The sequence below is a fragment of the Piliocolobus tephrosceles genome, chromosome 2, assembly GCF_002776525.5.
Source record: "Piliocolobus tephrosceles isolate RC106 chromosome 2, ASM277652v3, whole genome shotgun sequence".
NCBI lineage: Eukaryota > Metazoa > Chordata > Mammalia > Primates > Cercopithecidae > Piliocolobus > Piliocolobus tephrosceles.
The window spans coordinates 63,100,083-63,108,993 of NC_045435.1; the positions used below are offsets into that span (position 1 = coordinate 63,100,083).

General features: G+C 37.8%; 1 non-coding gene across 1 annotated transcript; it reads left to right on the plus strand.

Moving 5' to 3' along the window:
- The first annotated feature begins 8,603 nt into the window (after window positions 1-8,603).
- LOC111534707 lies at window positions 8,604-8,711 on the plus strand. Its single transcript, XR_002729175.1, has one exon. It is a non-coding gene; the product is annotated as a U6 spliceosomal RNA (small nuclear RNA).
- The last annotated feature ends 200 nt before the right edge of the window (window positions 8,712-8,911 follow it).

The following is an 8,911-nucleotide window of genomic DNA, read 5'->3' on the forward strand; positions in this document are numbered from 1 at the left end:
TGCAAGCTAACTAAAAGTTGTATCTCTAAAGCCCTGAAATACTTATAGTCTTTGACCTAATTATTTCTCTTCCAGGAATCTACCTTAATAGAAAGTCACACCAAGAATAATGTATGAAGGGGTTCATCCCTGTTTTTTCCAGCAAAAACCCTAAACCTGGAAGTAACCTGTTTCAATAATTGGCTTGTTAAATATACTATAATTCATCTTTATAATTCACTGTTCTGGCTGCAATAAAATCTATAGTTTTAAAGTCTATTTAATGTCAAAACTCATTTTCATTGCAAGAAGGGTAGCAATTTTACATTTAATATGTGTATATTTATACTTCCATAAAAAATACTGTAAAGCCTATTGCAAATATTAACGATTATCTCTGGATGGTTTATCATTAGAAATTTAATTTTTATCTTAGTTTCTAAATAATTTTTAATAAGGAAATTAATTATTGGATAAATTTGGGTATTCAGTATAATCTTAATTATATTTTCATATGCATAGAAAAAGATCACTAGAACAAAAGAGAATACATATATGTTAGTATACTCTTTCTTCCATACAACCCCGTAGTTTTATATCCAAATAATGGTCCATGATGCTTCCTTGCTTCTTGAAGAGAGGAAGAAGCTATATAAATTGATGGTTAAGGAAAGACCCGTCAGCCAAAGTGCCCAGACTGTCATCCCAGCTCTGGCATTTATTCTAGTTACCCTCTCTGTGGCTCACATACAGTATGAAGTTTGTAATAAATCCTGACTCCTAGCATTGTTATGAGAATTAAGTGAATTAATTTTTATAAAGTACTTAGAGCAGTGTCAGGCATTTGGTGTTATTTAATAGTGTTTATTAAATAAAAACTAAGTAGAAAATTATCCTAAGGAAAAATGTTCACTGCAACATTGTTTTAAAAGGCGGGGGGGGGGGAAGACATTGCCAAAAAGAGATTAATTAGAATTGCAGAGTAGTTAAAAACACAGACTCATAAACTAGACTGCCAGGTTCAAATCCTAGTCCCGCTACTCACTAGCTGGATGACTTTGGACAAGTGACTTAATTATGTATGTCTCATTCCTTCCATCTATAAAATGGAGAAATAATAGTACCTACTACATAGTTGTTTAAGAACTTCTAAAACTCTCAGAACAGTACGTAGAGTGAGATAAGCACTATAATTAAGTGTTCCTTCTTGTAGTAGTGATGTGGATATGGTGGTGGCAGTAGTAGTATCTCCATATATGATGACAGATGTGTTCCACACATTGCTAACTGAAAAGATCAAATTATGAAACAGCAGAGGTGCCGCCTATATTTGAGCAGCTTGAATCTTGCACAAACCCAGGGAGGTAGATGAGAGCTGTATACACCAGGAAGAGGGCGCCTTTTTATAATTTGCATAAAAGCACAGAGCACATGACAGCTGGCTCTCTAGAAGAGTTAAGTCGAATCCCATTTCTGTAAAATCCAATAAATGGACATATATGTGTTTTTCAATGTGCACATTGTTAATGTGAATGGTGGGCCTGAGGTATTATTCTCTTTTCTGAACCTATCTACATGTCTCCTCTCTTCCCACCTCCCCCAGCAGGCTTTTTTCCTTTTTTTTTTTTTTTTTTTTTTGAGATGGAGTCTCGCTGTTTCACCCAGGCTGGAGTGCAGTGGCACCATCTCAGCTTACTGCTACCTCTGCCTCCCAGGTTCAAGCGAGTCTCCTGTCTCAGCCTCCCTAGTCGCTGGGATTACAGGCACCTGCCACCACACACGGCTAATTTTTGTATTTTTAGTAGAGATGGGGTTTCACCATGTTGGCCAGACTGGTCTCGAACTCCTGACCTCAAGTTATTCGCCTACCTTGTCCTCCCAAAGTGCTAGGACTATAGGCGTGAGCCACCGCATGCAACCAACAGGCTTTTTTATATGAAAACAATAAAGCTTTATTGTGCAAACATGGACCTGACTATTGGCTTGGAAAGATATCCATGATAGAATATTAGGTGGACAACATCTCATTTACATATATGTATGTGTGCAAGGGTCTTTGAGGGGAATAAACAGGAACATTTATATTCAAAAATGAATGGTTACTATCTCTGTACCTAAGCATTGCACGCTATTATCACAGCTTTCTGTATTAATAAAAAATTTTTTAAGTTTTTTAGATTCTGGCACAGATGAAAAGGAAATATATTGAGTGGTTGTCTTTTGGTGGTAATGTCCTAGAAAATTCTCATTTTCTTTTTTATATTTTTATATAATAAATACATATGACTTTTATATTCAAAAAACATATATTTAAACTATATGTGGTTCATCCTTAGTTGTAATATAGAATAATTAGAATTAAGGCAATTTACAGGTGAAAATGGGAGTTTTGTACATTCTCCCCCATCCCTGCCTCAAACTAATGCAAGCAACTGAAATATTTGTTTCCAGCAGACAACTCTATTTTATCACTTAGCAAGATACATGTCCCTGGCAGATTCACTTGCAATAAGCTTCTGCCATGGTAGAAAGTTCAGGAAACCTCATTTCCGAGTTCCACTTATGCTATGTTCCCAGCTTCCCCTAGGAGTGCTCAGGGAAGTGACTGTCTTATCTATAGATTATTTTTATTCCTTATATTCCCAGCTGTGCTGTACTCAAACATCTTCTGAGCTAGAGCTGAGCAGTGAATACCCACGTACACGTGCGTATGTGCGCGCGCACACACGCACGCACACACACACATACACGCCAGAGTGGAGAAATACAAACCAGATATTAAACACAGATCAGACCCTACAGACTGTCAGGCTGAGAGATGACTAGGACACGTGCACTGGCCCACAATCTCCAATGTGTTAAAATAATTTAATTGGGTATTTCATGGCACATTTTGCATTATTATGGCTCCCTTTGGATGCAACAAATGATTTGCTTCAGTAATATAGAGTCCCAAGTAGTGGCATTATGTGATTAAGTAAGTGAGAACATCGACCATTAAATTCAGTTCAGTCAGGCTTACATCCATCTTATTTCTTTTTTATAATTCAAATTTTCCTGCCGGTATATATTCACTTGAGACCATTTTAAAGTCATATGTTTATGAGAGTTTCTCTTCCTACTTTTCATCCAATTACTACTGCATTTAGAGTTTCAAAACTGCAATTTGATTCTCCTTTGTTAAGTGGATTGATTGTTAAGTTATAAGGCACAAGAATACCATCCTCAATTTCCATATTTATAGCAGCTCTCGAAAATATCAAAAGGCTTGTTTTGTGAGCCTCATAGCAATTCTAGTTTATTAGACTTGAACACTTGATTAAAACTTGCATAGTCATTAAGCAGTGCTCTTAATCAGCCTCTCTGCCTATTAAGTTCAAGGTGTATAGGAGGTTAAAGGGAAACATGGTAAACAGTTGAAAAGCAGCTTGAAAATTCTAGAGCAATGGCTTTTAACCTGGCTGAGCCATTGGCCTCCTTGAGAATATAATGAAAGTTGTAGGCCCTCTCCCCAAAGCAATGCATGTATACATAACAACATTTTCACATTATTTTAGGGGGTGCACGCATACATGTCCTACCCAATAGTTCATAGAACTCAACTTCAGGATCTCTTCTCTAGAATAGTAGTTCTCATCCAGGAGCAATTTTGCCACCCAGGGGACACCTAGCAATCTCTGGACATATTACTGTTTGTCACAACTGGAGAGGGGCAGGAGTGCTACTGGCATCTAGTAGGTAGTGACCAGAGATGCTGCTAGACATTGAACATTGCAGAGCACATTCGCTCACTCATGAGGAAGAACTATCTGGCCCCAGATGTCCATTAAGCCCAGGCTGAGAAACTTTGCTCTGAAGAGTATATCAAAAATTCTTAGGGAATATTGAGTCACCTCTCTCCCACCCCTCAGATGGGAAACATGCCTAAGGAGAATAAATACAAATCATGGAAAAATCCATGCATTTTGACCTTGATTCATTTATCCAACCAATTATTTATTTAGCAGACGTTTACTAAACACCAATTTCCTGCTAAATACTATTCCAGTCACTGGAAATACCACTCATCAGAAATAAAGTCAGTTAAGTAAACAGCCAGTTAAAAAGTTGTACTAGATTAGTTAGGAATGTGTTCAGTCCCATGTAACACATTAATAAAATAGGAATTTAACAGAAACATGTCCATGTAAAAAGAAATCCAGCCGGGAGTGTTTGCACATGCCTGTAGTCCCAGCTACTTGGGAGGCTGAGATAGGAGATGGCTTGAACCTGGGAGTTAGAGGCCGCAGTCAGCTATGAGTACACCACTGCACTCCAGCCTGGGTGACAGAGCAAGGCTCTGTCTCAATAAAAATTATTTTAAAAAAAAGAGAGAGAGACAGAAATCCAAGGGTAGACAGTCCCAGACAGTTAAGGCAGCTTCCTGTTGTTGATAAGACCACAGGCCCCTTCAATTTTCCTGCTCTGCCATCCTTGGTGTTTGCCCTCATTTCTGATTTCCTAAGATGTCTGCTGCTCCTTAAGGCTCAAATCCAAATTCCAAATGGGCAGAGGAGACAATGTGAAGGACAAAGGCAAAACAATGTACAGACCAGTTGAGCCTGCTTCTGCTTTAAATGGAAACAATGACTTTCTGGAAATTCGACCCAGTAGGCGTCCCTTACATGTCATTGGCTATAACTGAGTCATATGACCACACACAGCTGCAAGGGAGTCTGGGAAGGTAAGTATTTTTTTTAACTGAGCACATTGTTACTCTGAGAAAAATCAGGGCTCTACTAACAAGGAAAAAATGTAAAATGGGTGTTGGGAAGGCAATTAGCAGTGCCTGCTGTAAGGGTGGTAAGTGCAAGAAAACAGGATGCAGGAAATAATAAAGGAGCACTTAACAGAGGTTTGTAACACACTGTGGAGCAACCAGGAGAGGCAGAAAAATGAGGAAGAGTTACCCTGTGTGTCTTCAGGGGTGTGTGTGTGTGTGTGTGTGTGTGTTTAAGAGCAGTGGGATGGGTGTGGGATCAGTACCAAGGTGATTCAAGCAGGGGGAGCCACCTGTACAAAAGACTGGAATTGGAGGAGCAAGGAGTAGTGAATGATGAGGCAAGATGGGCAGGTAGGGCGGTGCAGGCCCTACTGTTGAGTTTGGCTATTATCCTGAGGCCAATGGGGGCCCTTCATTGGTTTAGAGCAGGGAAACACACTATCATAACATTCATTTTAAAAGATCACTCCAATTGCAACGTGGAGTACCCACTGTACAAAGGGCAAGACTTAGCACAAGGAGGCCAGGACAGTGTCCCTGAAGACAGAAACACTGGGTGCTCATCTTTGTAAAATATAAGCTTGCTGCCCCCACCCTCAGCCATTCAGCAGGGGTGACAGTTGGAAGGCTTTGTCATTCACAGGGACACTACCTGAATGTGCTATATGGAGGTGTTATAGAAAATCCCCATGGGGATGCATTCCTGAATCACACAGTGACTTCCATTTTCTTCAGTTCTTGAAGATATAACTTTCCCAAGCTAGAGGTTTTTTCCCAGAAATCCATCATTTAACTGTTGATCACTCATCCCGGTGGGCAAAGTTTGTTCATGATAAGGTCAAAAGACTCCTACCTGTCTCCAAGTGTCTGCCAACTTTGACTGCATTTCCTCAAGCATTTCCCTGCAAGCACATCAACCATTCTTAACTAAATGCAAGTCTTGCATCTACATCTAACTGGAGGCTCTCTCACTGATTCTCTGGAGTAAGCCCTGTACAATCACTTGTGTGCCTCTGATACCATTATAAGTCAAAACTCTTCTCAATAACACACAATGGTAGAAAGTCTGTGGATGAATAAACACAGGTGGCTGAACACACTCAACTCAAAATAACACGGGAGAATACTCATGGGCTGAAAGCTTTTACTGTATGATACACACAGCAACACTCGTCAGCAAATCATACACTACTACCTGCCAAACACCGTTGGATGAGGGCATGTGATATAGTGTGCAGATTATAAGGAAGAATATATTTATAGTCTAACAATGTACTATGAAGGAAGGCTACATATTAATATATTTTGAAAGTATTTCCCAAAAGTAGCACTATAAAAAAGATGAGCTAGTTGGTATTTAACAGGACATGTCCCTAAAGGAAGGTACTTATTCCTCAGGAGATTTTTGGACCAATAGTATCCCACAAAGGTGAATGGTTGGGAAAATTGATTCATGGTATAGTTCTGTGTATGTATGAACTATAGGTCCAAAGTAAAATTAAGAATAAAATTAAGAAAAGTATTACAAATATTCATTTCGAAAAGCTTCTCTCATATCTGACCATAAAGATGTTCAGAAATCCAAACATTGGAAGCATTTACCTGAATTGTTTAATGAAACTTTTAAAAGAATTCAGTATTTTATGATTTAATATTTTTACAAACAGCCTTATTGAGATATAATTTACATATTATAAAACCAATTCATTACCCCCACAAGTTCCCCCATTTCTATGTGCACTTAATCCCCATTTTCTTTGCCAGCCCTAGGCAATCATTGTTCTCTACTAAACGTGTCTTTTCTGAACACTTCATATGGATGGAATTGTACAACATCTAGTCTTTTGCGTCTGGCTTCTTTCACTTAGCAAAATGTGTTTGAGGATTATTCATGTTGTAGCATGTATAGGTTCCTTTTAGTTTCTTAATAGTATTCTACTACATGAATATACCACATTTTGCTTATCCATTTACCTGGATGGACATTTGGATTTTTCCTGTTTGGGGCTGTTACGAATAATGCTGTTATGTGTACATGACTTTGTGTGGACATATGTTTTCATTTCTTTAGAGTATATTCCTATGAGTAGAATTGCTGGGTGATATAGTAAATTATTTTCAACATTTTAAGAAACTCCCAAACTGTGTTCCCGAGAGGCTTTACCATTCTACATTCCCATCAGCAATGTATGATACTTTATTTCTCCATATATTGCTAACATTTAGGATTGTCTGTCTTTTTGATCGTAGCCATTCTAAGGATGTGTTTTAATTTGAACTTTGGCAATAATTAAGAACACCTGTTTTTTTTTTTTTTTTTTTTTTTGAGACGGAGTGTCTCTGTCGCCCAGGCTGGAGTGCAATGGCGCCATCTCGGCTCACTGCAAGCTCCACCTCCCAGGTTCACGCCATTCTTCTGCCTTAGTCTCCAGAGTAACTGCGACTACAGGCGCCTGCCACCACACCCAGATAATCTTTTTGGTATTTTTAGTAGAGATCGGGTTTCACCGTGTTAGCCCGGATGGTCTTGATCTCCTGACCTCATGATCTGCCCACCTCGGACTCCCAAAGTGCTGGGATTACAGGCATGAGCCACCGTGCCTGGCCAAGATGTTGAACATCTTTTTATACGTTTATCGGCCATTTATCTATTTTCTTTGTTGATTGTGCATTCAAATTGTTTTCTATTTTTTAATTGGGTTGTCTTATTATTGAATAAAAATTCTTCATATATTTTGTGAGCAAGTTCTTCATTGGATATATGATTTGTGAACATTTTATCTCAGTCTGTGGCTTGTCTTTTCATTTTCCTAATGGTGTCCTCTGAAACACAAATGTTTTTTAATTTTGATTAAACCCCATTTATGAATTTCTTTTGGCAATTATGAGCTTTGTTTTATATTTAAGACATTTTCTTGCTTTTAAAAAACTCTAGCTTGACAGTCTCTGCCTTTTTATTAGGGAATTTAGATCATTCCTAGTTAAAGTGAATTACTGATATGGCTGGTTTTACATTTGCCATTGTATTTGTTTTGTGTATGTTTATTTTCTTTTTAATTCCTCTGTTCTTTCTTGACAGCCTTCTGTTGAACTAAATAAACGGTTTTTCATGTATCATTTTAATTCTCTGTTAACTATTTTAATTTTTTTGTTATCTTCTTAGTGGCTGCTCTAGAGATTACAACATTAATCAACTTATTGCAATCCATTTCAGATTAACACAACTTAATTCTAATAAAATATACAAACTTTGCCCCAGCATAATAGCTTCATTTCCTTCTCCTTGTGTGTGTTCAAATTACTGTTTTATCTTTCTTTCAAAGAGATTAAGAGAATATATAAAATATATATAAAAGCAATATATATTTGTAAAGTGTCTTATATTAGCGTATATATCACTTCTGGTGCTTCATATTTCTTCTATGGATTCAAGTTATATCTAGTGTCCTGCCCTTTCAACATGAAGGATTCCTTTAGTATTTATTGACAGTCGGTTCTGCTAACAACAAATTATCTCAACCTTTGTTTATTTTGAAATGTCTTTATTGCCTTTGTTTTTGAAGGGTAGTTTTTCTGGATATAACTTCTTAGATATACAGTGGGGTATTTTTTCTTTCCTTTTAGCACTCTGGCTCTGCCATCCCCCTGCCTTCTGGCTGCCATTGTTTCAGATGAGATGCCAACCATCAATTACATTGGTGTTCCCATGTATGTAATAAGTCACCTTTTTCTTGCTATTCTTAAGTTTTTCTGCCTTTCACTTTCAAGAGTTTGGCTGTACTGTGTCTAGCTGACAATCTTGTCTTTATTCTGCTTGGGATTTGTTAACTGGTTAGATGTGAGTTTTTAAAATCAAATTTGGGTGCTCACTTCAGTAGCACATACACTAAAATTTGGGATGATAGAGGGAAGATTAGCATGGCCCCTATGCAAGGATGACATACAAATTCATGAAGTGTCCCATATTTTTGAAGTCATAAAAAAATCTCCCAGTCACGAAAAGCCCAGGACCTGATGGTTTCACTTCTAAATTTTACCAAAGATTTAAAGAAGAATTAATAGCTATCCTACTCAAACTATTCCGAAAAATAGAGGAGGAAGGAATACTTCCAAACTCAATCTAAGAGGCCACTATTACCCTGATAGAAAACCAGACAAAAACACACCAAA